Source organism: Danio rerio, chromosome 17 (assembly GCF_049306965.1).
Source record: "Danio rerio strain Tuebingen ecotype United States chromosome 17, GRCz12tu, whole genome shotgun sequence".
Taxonomy (NCBI): domain Eukaryota; kingdom Metazoa; phylum Chordata; class Actinopteri; order Cypriniformes; family Danionidae; genus Danio; species Danio rerio.
Window position 1 is genome coordinate 36090030 of NC_133192.1, and position 14114 is coordinate 36104143.

The 14114-nt window shown below is 44.5% G+C and overlaps 1 long non-coding RNA gene across 1 annotated transcript; it reads right to left on the bottom strand.

Moving 5' to 3' along the window:
- Nucleotides 1-9859: 9859 nt before the first annotated feature.
- On the bottom strand, nucleotides 9860-13349 carry LOC137488124 (uncharacterized). Its single transcript, XR_011007040.2, has 5 exons — nucleotides 13294-13349; nucleotides 11955-12060; nucleotides 11762-11832; nucleotides 10274-10458; nucleotides 9860-10106 (listed from the first exon to the last, which is right to left on the bottom strand). It is a non-coding gene; the product is annotated as an uncharacterized lncRNA (long non-coding RNA).
- Between the last annotated feature and the right edge of the window lie 765 nt (nucleotides 13350-14114).

Below are 14114 nucleotides of genomic sequence, written 5' to 3' on the forward strand. Positions count from 1 at the left end.
GGGTACTCAAAATTTTTCATATGAAGGACCAAAATCCAAATTCATTGATAGCCATGGGCCGAAAATAAATATACCAAACTATTTTACATTAAAGTCACTCTGAATAATTTCCTAGTTTATTACATAATGTTAAATAATAAATAGAAAACATTATTTTGAGTCATGCTAACAATACAGTATTGCTTTTGTTATGTTATAATTGCAATAAAAACATAAACAATCACATTTATAACACATTGGAGTTCAGTGCTGAATACACTAGTCAAGCGGAACCTGCTTTTGCCTTGATTTGCTCACCAAAGTCCTTTGTCCGTTGGGTGACAGCATGTACATTTTAAACTAAATCTGATTAACTGACACCATATAAATTGAAACGTTTAATTTCAGTTAGCCTTTTTTTGTAGCTTAACAATAAAACAAATAAATAAAAGGTTAAATTAAATTAGAAATTACAGTCTCTAAACATCCCAATCATTCTCCTTCTCTTCTCAGAAGGGATGGCGGGCCAAATCAAAGGTTACCATTGACCAACTTTGGCCTGCAGGCCCTACTTTGGGCATCTGTACACTAGACTTTAATGTCATCAGAAGGAAAATGAACGAATATTATCATCAGTGTTGATATTTTCTTTTCAGCTTCATTTTTTATTGACACTGTAATTGATTTTTCTTTCTTTGGTGAATAAAATGTTCAGAATAACAGCACTTATTTTAAATAAAACATTTTCTAACATTGTAAATGCTTTTACTGTTACTTCTGATTAGCTGGATGACCTTGATGAAAAAAAGTATTTAAAAATCTTACTTATGATAATATATCATGGTTTCTTTTCACAGAATTTTGAGGCAGCATAACAGTTGTTCCCCTTCGGTTGGGGAACTTCAGTGCCATGAATGGGAGGATTCGGATCAGAAGCCGCTTATCTGGAGAGTATTGAACGGGCCAATGAATTAAATTAATTGGCAGCGTAAGCTTGCGCAGGTGTGCGACATCTGCAATTATCTCAGCATATAAGCACACCTGAAGCCAGCAGACGCCATCCTTTTCGCTTCAGATCCTTTCTGAGTGAGTCGATGAGGGTTCCTCTTGCTGATCAGCACTTCAGAGCGAACGAGTGTGTCTCCCGGTCCAGAGTGGGTCTTCGCGGTGGCAGACGGTCGAGCTGGGTTACTCCCTTGCCTGCGGTTCTTTGGGTCCGGTCCTCCAGAGCGGTGCGTATAGTTGCAACTTTCCTAAAAGAGCAACACAGTCGTGCAGCACGTCCTTTTCAGGATGGCGCTCCGACTGTGCGTTTCTGGATGCGGGGGTTTCCTGTCTCCGGATGATGGACACGATCACTGCATTGCATGTTTGGGGGTCCAGCATGTTAATGCGGTGCTCGCGGGTGGTTCATGTCGTCATTGCGATGCCATGACCGTTGCACAGCTAAGATCGCGGCTAACTTTCGCAAGAGAGCGAGCCACCCCAGTTGCCTCCTGCTCTAAAAAAGCAGCGGGCGCTCGGGCAGATCTGAGGGTTTCAGCTCCATCCAAGCTTCGGGTGGTGAGAGTGATCCGTCTAACCAGATGGTAGCTCTCACACTCGCTGACACCGGAATTCAGATGTCCTCCGCGGCATCGGAGGGTGGGCTTTCACTGTCCGACGAAGATCCGGACCCGCTCGCCCCCTCCGGGCAGGTGAGCGCTGTCAAATCGGATCCTGAAGCGGACATGTTAGCCGTGCTTTCCCGGGCTGCTTCGGCCGTGGGGTTGGAGATGGTTTATCCCCCAGCTCCGCGGCCGGACCGACTAGATGGGTGCTACGTAGAGGACCAGAAGGCGAAGCCTTCGAAGCCTCTCGTCCCCTTCTTCCCGGAAGTGCACAGTAGGCTCACGCAGTCCTGGAGGGCACCTTTCTCTGCCCGTGCTGCGAGTGCCTCCGCCCTCACCGCCCTTGACGGCGGAGCTGCCAGGGGGTATGAGGCGATCCCGTCAGTGGAGCGCACTATCACGGTCAATCTTTGTCCGCGCGGCGCCTCTACGTGGCGGGGTTTGCCCCGCCTCCCGTCCAAAGCCTGTAGGTTGTCTGCCTCCCTCGGAGCCAGAGCTTATAAGGCTGCGGGCCAGGCTGCTTCTGCTTTGCACGCGATGGCCACCTACCAGCGCTACCAAGCGCAGGCGCTGGCCGAGCTGCACGAGGGCGGGTCCAACCCAAGCTTATTACATGAGCTGCGCACCGCGACCGACTATGCTCTTCGGACTACTAAGTCCGCCGCGTGTGCACTGGGGAGGACGATGTCCACACTTGTGGTTCAGGAACGCCACCTCTGGCTAAACCTGGCCGATATGCGCGACGTTGACAAAGTTCGCTTTCTTGACTCGCCCATATCCCAGGCTGGCCTGTTCGGCGACACCGTCGGTGAATTCACCCAGGAATTCAAGGCGGTGAAAGAGCAGTCGGATGCGATGGGCAATGTCATCTATCGGCGTGGCCGTAAGCCCGCTCCGCCCACCGAGCCATCCACCTCCGCTGTTCCTCGCCGAGGGCGCCCGCCAACGAGTGCTGCCCCGCCCCCGCCTGCGCCTCCGGCCAAGCGGGCGCGGCGTTCACCTCGAAAGCAGGCAGCCCCTCCTGCCCAGGGCGCCGTTAAGTCCGGTAAACGGACCGCGAAGCGTCCCTGAGACAGGCCATCCGGAGAAGAGGAAACTTGCTCTTTCCCCGCTGGAGGGCGGGGCCCCGATAACAACGGTACTTTTCAGTGCCACCAAAACATCAGTAAAAGAGCACTTTTTCCCTTCCCCGGATGTGACTGCACGAGTTCTGCCAGTCCGGGACGCGCTGCCTTCCGGCTCGCAGACTCTACGTGCTTCGCCAGTGGCTCACGAGCGCTGGGGGGACGGTCTCCCTTTCCTCAGCCCTCCAGCCCCCTCTCCGGAGTCAGGGTGCGGAGCCAGAGCGAATCGCTCTCCTCCAGCTCTTCCGCGGGACCCTCGTGCTTCCCGGATCAGCACACCCACTCCGCGCTGCCCCACCGCTGGTACGTCAGCGATTGTAGCGATGACTCCATTAGCGAGGGCTCTGCCTGCCTGGTTAGCGCGGGCCAGCCCCTCGCGGTGGCTCATACGCACAATCAGACTCGGTTACGCGATTCAGTTCGCGAAACGGCCCCCCAAGTTTACGGGCGTGTATTTCTCCAGGGTCAACCCCCTGTCCGCCCCTGTCTTGCGAGAGGAGATTGCTGCCCTCCTGGGGCAGCCCATACTTCATCGTACCCAAAAAGAGCGGTGGGTCACGGCCAATCCTAGATCTGCGCGTTTTGAACCGCTGTCTGCACAAGCTGCCGTTCAGAATGCTCACGCAGAGGCGCATTCTCCAATGCGTTCGTCCTCGGGATTGGTTTGCAGCCATAGAACGGAAGGACGCGTATTTCCATGTCTCCATTCTTCCACGCCACCGCCAATTTCTGCGGTTTGCGTTCGAGGGTCGAGCGTGGCAGTACAAGGTCCTCCCCTTCGGGCTCTCTCTGTCTCCGCGGGTCTTCACCAAACTCGCGGAGGGTGCCCTAGCGCCCCTTCGGCTCGCAGGCATTCGCATACTCAATTATCTCGACGACTGGCTGATTTTAGCCCACTCGCGGGAGCAATTGATTATGCACAGGGACAAGGTGCTTCGGCATCTCCGCCTACTGGGGCTTCAGGTCAACCGAGAAAAGAGCAAACTCGCCCCCGTGCAGAGGATTTCTTTTCTCGGGATGGAGCTGGACTCGATCACCATGGTAGCGCACCTCTCCGAGGAACGCGCTCGCCTGTTGCTGAACTGTCTGAGGGAGCTCGACAGCAAACTAGTGGTCCCACTGAAGTTCTTTCAGAGGCTCCTGGGGCATATGGCATCCGCAGCCGCCGTCACGCCGCTCGGGTTGCTCCATATGAGACCACTTCAGCACTGGCTTCACGATCGGGTCCCCAGACGCGCATGGCACGCGGGCACACACCGGGTCTCGGTTACTGCGCTGTGTCGCCGCGCCCTCAGCCCTTGGAACGACCCCTCGTTCCTACAGGCCGGTGTGCCTCTAGGACAGGCGTCCAGCCATGTTGTTGTTTCAACAGACGCTTCCAACACGGGTTGGGGGGCCGTGTGTCGCGGGCATGCGGCTGCGGGCCTCTGGAAGGGTGCCCAGCTGCATTGGCATATCAATCGCCTAGAGCTGTTGGCAGTGTTCCTCGCTCTCCACCGCTTTTTACCGGTGCTGGAGCGGCAACACGTGCTGGTCAGGACGGACAGTATGGCGGCGGCGGCGTATATCAACCGCATGGGGGGTATGCGATCTCGCCGCATGTCTCAGCTCGCCCGCCGTCTGCTCCTCTGGAGTCACCCGCGGCTGAAATCGCTGCGCGCCATTCACGTCCCAGGCACGCTCAATCGTGCAGCCGATGCGCTCTCACGACAGCTGTTACGCCCTGGAGAATGGAGACTCCACCCCGAGTCTGTTCAGCTGATATGGGCGCGATTCGGGGAGGCCCAGATCGATCTGTTTGCTTCCCCCGAGAACGCTCACTGCCAGTTGTTTTTTTCCCTGACCGAGGGCTCTCTCGGCACGGATGCACTGGCCCACAGCTGGCCTCGGGGCATGCGCAAGTATGCGTTTCCCCCAGTGAGCCTGCTCGCGCAGTTTCTGTGCAAGGTCAGGGAGGACGAGGAACAGGTTCTGCTAGTTGCGCCCCTTTGGCCCAACCGGACCTGGATATCAGAGCTCTCACTCCTCGCGACGGCCCTCCCCTGGCGGATCCCTTTGAGAGAGGACCTACTCTCTCAGGGACAGGGCACCATCTGGCACCCTCGCCCCGATCTTTGGAACCTCCACGTGTGGTCCCTAGACGCGAGGAAGACTTAGGTAACCTACCGACTGCGGTGGTTAATACCATCACTCAGGCTAGAGCCCCCTCCACGAGGCGCGCCTACGCCCTGAAGTGGAGTCTATTCACTGAATGGTGCGTCTCTCGCAGAGAAGACCCCCGAAATTGCCAGATTAGTGTTGTGCTCTCTTTCCTTCAAGAGAAGTTGGACAGCAGGCTGTCGCCCTCCACTCTCAAGGTTTACGTGGCCGCCATCTCCGCTTATCATAGCGCGGTAGCTGGCGGCACCGTGGGAAAGCATAACCTGGTCATCCAGTTCCTTAGGGGTGCTAGGCGAATTAATCCATCTCGCCCCCCTCTCATGCCCTCTTGGGATCTCGCCCTCGTTCTCACGAGTCTGCGATCCGATCCCTTTGAGCCACTCGAATCAGTATCTCTAAGATTTCTGTCCCTGAAGACAGCTCTGCTGGTTGCGTTGGCCTCCATCAAGAGGGTCGGGGACCTGGAGGCATTTTCGGTCAGTGACTCGTGCCTGGAATTCGGGCCGGATTACTCTCACGTCATCCTGAGACCCCGCCCCGGTTATGTGCCCAAGGTTCCTACCACCCCCTTTAGAGATCAGGTAGTGAACCTGCAAGCGCTGCCCCCGGAGGAGGCAGACCCAGCCCTTTCTTTAATTTGTCCAATTCGCGCTCTGCGCATTTATGTGGACCGTACTCAGAATTTTAGATCATCTGAGCAGCTCTTTGTCTGTTATGGCGGTCGGCAGCAGGGAAGTGCCGTATCAAAACAAAGATTATCCCACTGGATTGTGGATGCCATTTCACTCGCTTATTCGAGTCGAGGTCAGCCGTGTCCCCCGGGAGTTCGTGCACACTCCACTCGGAGCGTTGCATCCTCTTGGGCGCGTGCACGCGGCGCCTCTCTAACAGACATCTGTAGAGCTGCGGGCTGGGCGACACCCAACACATTTGCAAGGTTTTACAATCTGCGAGTGGAGCCGGTTTCCTCAAGGGTATTAGGTAACCCTTTGGTGATTGAGGAGACAACTCGGTAGGGTGTTGAAACACGCTTGCGGCGCCATTCTCCCTAACACGGAGGTACGTGCGCCTTTTTTATCTGTCAGTAAAGTTCCCCGTCAGGTGAGCCCTGCAGATTCCTCCGTGGCCCCCAGCACTGACTCAGCGGAGGAGTCACTTGCTGGCCCACTACGTTGTAGGTCTGCCCGCTGGTCAGCCCGCGTTTTGGGTATAGGTGCCTGCTATGCGTGATCCCCACTAGGCGATCCCATATGCTTATTCCGCCACGGTTAAGTCCCCCCCCTGGGTGGACCCGTGTCTTCCCTCTCCGCTAACCACTCTTTTGCTATGCGTACTCCCCCTTTTTAGGGCTAGTCCATAGGTAAATTCTGCCATCTATCCCCCCCTTGGGTAACGGATGGCCTCCGCAGCGTCCTCCCTATCGGGATTGCACGCTTCCCAACGTACTGTCGTATTTCCTAGAATTATCTAGATGCTCACGACTTCCCAAAAAATATATCTAAATCCGTAAAACTTCTGTTGAAGTAGGATAAATTAGGGCCAGGGACACGTTGGAGGACCGCGCCCCCCATGATGTGGATGCGTCACGCTTGCTTGACTATCTCCTCATCGGGGGTGTTGGTAAGGTGCAGTCATTATGGCGCTTTCCATATTCTCCCATTCATGGCACTGAAGTTCCCCAACCGAAGGGGAACGTTCGAGGTTACAGAAGTAACCCTTCGTTCCCCGAGGAGGGGAACGAAAGTGCCATATTCCGTCGCCATAATGACTGTCCCTTAGGATGGCGTCTGCTGGCTTCAGGTGTGCTTATATGCTGAGATAATTGCAGATGTCGCACACCTGCGCAAGCTTACGCTGCCAATTAATTTCATTCATTGGCCCGTTCAATACTCTCCAGATAAGCGGCTTCTGATCCGAATCCTCCCATTTATGGCACTTCCGTTCCCCTCCTCGGGGAACGAAGGGTTACTTCTGTAACCTCGAACGTTTTATCTAATGCTAATTAGGAATACTTCCTTTTTTGATAAAAAATGGTAACACTTTATTATTTTGAGTTTTAAAAATATTTTATTTTAAATAGTCAACCCGGGCTTGAAAAGCCGCCAGACTAACTGGCTAAACGACTGAACGATCGAGGAGGAGGAGGAGAAGGTCGGCTGGGTCGGCCGATTGGCCGCCCGGCCGCCCGGCCGCCCTCCTTCTCCTCCTCCTCCCCTAAACCCAAGCGACGATTTGCAAGAGGCGTCCAGAAAAAAGAGCAAAAGCTCTCGTCCGATTTTGACTGTGTTTTTGGATCTCGCCCCGTCGCGAACTCGTTTTCTTTTATTTTTTTGGATTCTGTTTTTCATTTTACCTGATTACTGAAACCGCTCTTCCCTGGACTCGATCCTGGTCGTCACCGTTGCTGGCTCCTCCTTCCTCCAGGCCTCTGCTCCGCCGACGTAACGCTGCGAGTTAAGCGGACAAACTGGTTGAGGTGGGAAAGCCCTCCAAACGAAGGCGAGCCATCAGCCGGCGAGCGCGAAGAGGAGGAGAGGAGGTCTTTCAAAAGACCAAGATATAATAATTTATGTCCTGGCAATAATAAAATTCTAAAGAATAAAAAGCAAAACATGAATAACAAAATATGGAAAACTATTAATTCATACTGTAGCACATTAACAACAACAACAACAACAATAATAATAATGATAATAATAATAATACTTTCTGAAGTATCATGCAGCACTTAAGACACAACCTAATCAGGTTAAAAATTCAGCTTTAAATCACAGGAATCTATTATTTTAAAAAGTATTAAAAAATAGCTATTATTAAGCTGAAATCATATTTCACAATATGCTTGTTTTGTTAAATTTTATATCAAATAAATGCAGCCCTGATGAGCAGAAGAAACTCAAATACATTTAAAATTGATACTCTGGAAAATGTTACTCTGGAAAATGTTTATGTTTTCTTCATAAACTTAGACTCATTCACATTAAACATCAGGAAGCCCAACTGTTTTCAGTGCCGATAATAATAAGAAGAAATGCTTCTAAGACAGCAAATCACCATACTGAAAATAGCTTTCCACAAAACCAAGTTTTAACAGAACCATGTGACACTAAACACAAGAGTAATAATGTCTAAAATTCAGACTTAGCTCACATAAATAAAATGTTACTCCGACTCAAATCTAGATGACAGACAGCAGTTTTCTTCATAAATTCAGACTCGGCGTTCACATTAGTGCCGCTGTTTGACTGCTTGCCACCAGAGCAGCAGGACTGACCTCTCCTTTAATCTGCTGTCCGTTAAAATCATCATTTGACTTAAAACCATATTTTTACGATGTTGATTAATCGCTCCCCAGTGTGTTTGCAGAATCTTGCGTTTGACAGATTAATAGGCGTCCATATGCTATTTGTGGCTTATTGAGGCTGTGATGTGATTTTGATTATGACACTCGACAGGGTAGAAGTCACTCATGTTGATTAAAATCCATCAATTCACGCACTTTAGCGGCGATTATGAGAGGAGTTAATCTTAAAATAATCAACAATGGAAATATGTTCATATGCTGAGAGGATTATTAGGAGCAAATCCTTGCACTTGTTTTGAGGGTTCTCGTGTTTTTGAGACAGGGGTGCTCATTTTTGTTCACTTCCAGGTTTATAACATTGCTGTTTTAATTCTTTGATTGGTTGAGGTGTAAGAATGGGTTTTACAGCGGTCCGAACTGTAGTTCTGCTGAATGACTAAGAAACTGTACATTTTTAGTCAAACCATTCTTCTGCAATCTTATACCAAAAACGAAAATAAGGGCTGTATTAATAGCTACCCAGATAGCAAAATACACTCGGGCCAGTTCCGGCTAGATTGTCGCCTGCCGAAGACTTACCCCTCGGCCCAACTCCGGCTGCCGGACTCGGGCCGGATGCCTGTGGACTCACTGCCCGATTCCGGCCCGAATCAAGCGGGCCAGATGCGGCGGCCGTAAGCGAGCCGACGCTGCGCATCCGCGCCGGAACCGGCGCGAGGGTAATGTGCGCTGCGGCCCGGAGCTGGCGCGACTCCGTATTTATACACCTTATAAAACCTTTTGGTATTACATTGGTACTTAATATATGGTATTACAACCATTTGAATTTATACAACTGCAAACACAGGCTATAATGTAAACACAAAGTGTAAGCACTGTGTTTAACCTTTGAATAAAGTGCAAACTGCATACACATTCTGTAACGAAAATAATCAGACAAATGACAAAATAAATAAATGTTAAACGTTTATTAATTGCAAGAAAAAAATAGTACTAAAATTTTATAAATAATTTTGTAGTGCACAAGAATATCAATATAAAAACAACAATAAAACAACACATTAAAGACACACAGAAAGATTTAAACAAAAAATCTAAAAATTACACACAAACACAGATGTTTTTAAAACAACCCTGTTTTCCCAATAGACTTAAATTAAAAATTTGTACAAACAGCTAAATTTTATATAAACCTAAATATAGAAACCAATTTAAGATATAGCAAGAAACATCTTAAAAATACCAATGACAATCCGTAAAATATCCAAGTCAAACTTGTAAAAAGTACTGCAGAATTCTGAAGAAACATCTTGAAACATTTTTTAATAAAACATTAAAATAATAATAAACAAACAAATATATATATATATATATATATATATATATATATATATATATATATATATATATATATATATATATATATATAAATAATTGCAGAAGTATAAAGTCAAACTTATTTTTAAATAAACTTGAACAAAATTAATTGCACAAACAGCAAGACATGAGTGAGATGATTATACATTTCATATATATACACGTCTTGTGCAATTTTATATTTATAATTTTATTTGTATTACGTTTATTAAAAATGTAGATGTTTCTTCAGAATTTGGCGCACACACATACATACATACCTACATACCATACATATACACACACACACATACACACACACATATATATACATATACATATATATATATAAATGCAAATGAAAGAAACAAATTGTTCAAGTATCAGGGAACATCCTAATACACTTAAAATGTTGTTTAAAAAATAAAACAAAATAGTGATGTAGACATTTGACACATTAGCTTTCTCTTCTTTCTTCCTCCATCCCTGTCAGGGGCAAGTTGTAGCTACCTTGTAATGCATTTTTCCACTTCTTTATCAGTGGCGTGGTATGGACATTTGTCCTCACTCCATCTGTGATTAAAAGATAAACAGATAATTAGTAGTGAACAAGTACTAATGTAAAAAAAAAGAAAAAATTAGGAAAAAAAGTAGGCTAGCTACGAAGCAAAAAAAAAAACAATAAAAAAAAAAACAAATAAACTTAAAACACTTTGAAATTAGCAAGAGCTTGAACTTACCAGTTTCTTCATTTGTTCGGGCTGCTCCTTTAGTTGATTTTCAAGCTTTTCCAAATCAAATTGGCCAAAGGAAGGTCAAATGTGTTTACATCTGGAATTTCATCACGTCTGTTTTGGTTTTGTGAGAATCAGGCCCAGCTGCTGCTTTATGACGTTGCATGATTTTAAAACTTCAGTCAGTCGTGCTAAAAAAGAAAAATAACAGATTAGTATAAATCAACCTATAGCTTATTCTCATACAACTTCTGTAAATACAACAGTGGGTTAGACACTGCTGATATTCTCTAGTTGATCTTTACTTTCTAGCTGCATTAAACCTTAACAAATTTAGTGATGTCTTCAATTCTTACAAAGACATCACGTGATGCAATAAGTTATGTCTTGATCTCAAACTGCACTAGAACAAAGACTGTAAATGTTCATAGGTGTACTGCAGGAGTGTCCAAACTTTTTGGGCCGAGGGCCCGATGCAAAAAAACAAACGTTGTCGCGGGCCAAATTTTACATACATCACACACACACACACACACACACACACACACACACATATATATATATATATATATATATATATAYAYATATATATATATATATATATATATATATATATATATATATATATATATATATATATAAATGCAGTTGAAGTCAGAATTGTAAGCCCCCCTAAATTATTAGCCACCGTTTGTTTTTTCCCCAATTTCTGTTTAACGGAGAGTTAAACATTTTTTTCCACACATTTCTAAACATATTAGTTTTAGTAACTCATTTCTAATAACTGATTTATTTTATCTTTGCCATAATGACAGTAAATAATATTTGACTAGATATTTTTAAGACACTTCTATACAGCTTAAAGTGACATTTAAAGGCTTAACTAGGTTAATCAAGTTAACTAGTCAAGGTAATTAGGCAAGTTATTTTATAACAATGGTTTGTTCTGAAGACTTAAGGGGCTAATAATTTTGACCTTAAAATGGTTCATGAAAAAATTTAAACCGCTTTTTATTCTAGCCGAAATAAAACATAAGTCTTTCCCCAACATCATTTGGGAAATATTTAAAAAAGAAGAAATAAATCAATGAGGGGCTAATAATTCAGACTTCAACTGTGTGTAGACAGACAGACAGATAGACAGATAGATAGATAGACAGACAGATAGACAGATAGATAGATAGACAGACAGATAGACAGATAGATAGACAGATAGATCACAACAAGAACTGCTGCTTAATTGAATGCATGTAATAGCGACACCCGGTGGTTATTTATTGAATTACGTTCATTTTTGTATAGCGGGCCAGATTCTATTGTTATTTATTAAAAGCCTCGCGGGCTGCAGATGGCCCGCGGGCCGTAGTTTGGACACGCCTGGTGTACTGGAATGTACAGTATCTGTGCATCTTCATGGTGGTCTTAAGATTTCTGCCATAGTCATTGATGGTGATGGTACTTGTGGTGCTGCATTGATTTCTGAAATCTTCATACCTGCCTTTTATCCAGCCTCTTTGTTCCAAGTAATTTTTCTTCATCACGGTATAGATGTGTCTATACTGTCCCTTGATCAGATACATTTACAAAACAAAACATCACTTTAGTATAGTGCCAGGGCAAAACTCACAGGTTGTAATAGATCAATGACAATGTTGACAGTATGTGTTTAAAATAATTGCAAACAAACCTGTTCTGTCTTGAGATGTATGACGGGCAATCATCGTCCTCATCTGTCTACCAGTCAGAAATCACAGTTGCATGTGGATGTTTTAGTCGAGCTTCCTCATATGCATCTATAATAAAACATCACATTGTTGTTAACCTCCCGTAAAGAAAAGTTCAAATCCTGAAATACTATCAAAGTTAATTAATGCATATAATACCTATAGTGTAAATAATCAGTACACAGAAGGATGCACAAGATTTATTCGGAGATTCAGCCTTATGAATCTGAGACATAGATTTGTAAGATGGCCAAGCACATGCATTATTCTGTACCCATGAAGATTAACCTACCATTGTGAAAAATGTTTGATGATAGCCAATAACAATAAACCATTTCAGCTGTTTGTGAAGCAATTAGTAATGTAATGTCTGAAAAGCTCAATCTATGTTGAAAATATATCAGCAGTTTACAGCTTATAATGGACTTTTAGCACACAACTATAACATGCCTATTCACGTTCAAAAGAGTGTGCCATTGACTTCTTTGGTCGTGATGTACTGCAAAATGATCTCACTAACCTTTGTTAAACAAGAACAATAAGACTTAACCAACAAATATTGTTACCCATTCATTTAAATCAGAATTTATCACTGTCAATAACATAAAAAACAAACAAAAAAAACATCAAATCTGCTTTAAGACGTTCAGTTTTACATTAACTGACCATTACAGCTTGAACAAAAGATATAATTGATTCACATAGGCTAACACATATGAATTAAAGTGCATAGTAATATATTTCTCTTGGATAATTTAAAGAGAATAGTAAACAGTCGAGTTTCGATCACTTTTCGTGACTAACTGCATAAACAAGATAAACAATAATATTTTATTAATCCAAAACGATTAGTTTTTATTTACACAATCACAGAATTAATACTGTTGGATAAGTATACGCCTGTACAATGATTTTTTCAACATCCACGGTACTTTATAATGTTAAATCAGGAAAAAAAACACGTTTTGCCTTGTTAGTTAATGGATTCGTCTACAGAAACTTTCCTTAACGCAAAGTTAGCATACACACAAATTCGTTTCATGTTTCTTTAAAATAATTAAAATAGTTTTCAGTTACTACACACGTTACAATCTAACATTGTGTTAAAGGAAAATGAACTTTCAGGCGTGTTTGTAACTGTTAGCGTTAGCATACATTAGCTCCAGTCGTGTTTCTTAAAGCAAGTTACATTTCGTATCAAACTGTTTTAAATTACTAAACGCTGTTACAACCAAACACCGTGGAAATGTTTTAAGCTCTAAATTCGCTAATTATATAGTACACAAGCAGTAAAAAGCTTACCTTTCTGACCGGACTCCACGTGAAGTCTTTAAAAAAAAAAAACTTTTTCTTCTTGTGATCTTCGTGCCATGGTGGTTGACAACCAGCTTTTTGGAGCATTACCGCCACCGTCTGGATTGGAGTGTGGATCATGAGTTTAGTCACGCATGTGTTTATTATGAAACCAACTTCTGCTTTAAAACAAAAACAGTCAGCACAGGAGCGTGCTATCTCAAAAATAAGCGAATTTTACATAGTTTTTCTCTAGATGACATGTATAATCTATTTATAAATAATATTGTTTTGTTTGCGTCTAAACATTGCGACCATCCACACTAAATATTCTTTTTTTTTTTTTTTGCTATCGTACCATGAATATTTTCTCAAATTATCATTAAACGTGGAGCTAACAGATTACTAGATAAAATAAGAACTTAATCGGTTGCCATCAGCCTTAATCGGTTGCCATATGGTTGACCGGAATCGGGCCAGTGCTTTACAGCCGCATCACAACCGCATGTGCGCGAGCGAGCTGCGGGCCGCACTCGGCCCGGATAACACTCGCCGATGCCGAGTCGGAGCCGGAGGCGCCGGAGGGCAGCCGAGCTCGGGCCGATTACTGCCTGCTATCTGGGTAAAAATAAGGGAGAATGTTGATAATATGTGATTGTATTGTATTGCAATATGGAGCGATTAAGTGTTGATGTTAAATCTAAAGTAATTCACAAATACTTGAAAATTAGATAATATTATGACAATAATTATCTATGGTTAAACTGAATTAGTTATAAGTAAACTGTATAAAATGATAAAACATGAAATGATAAAAACATATGATATTA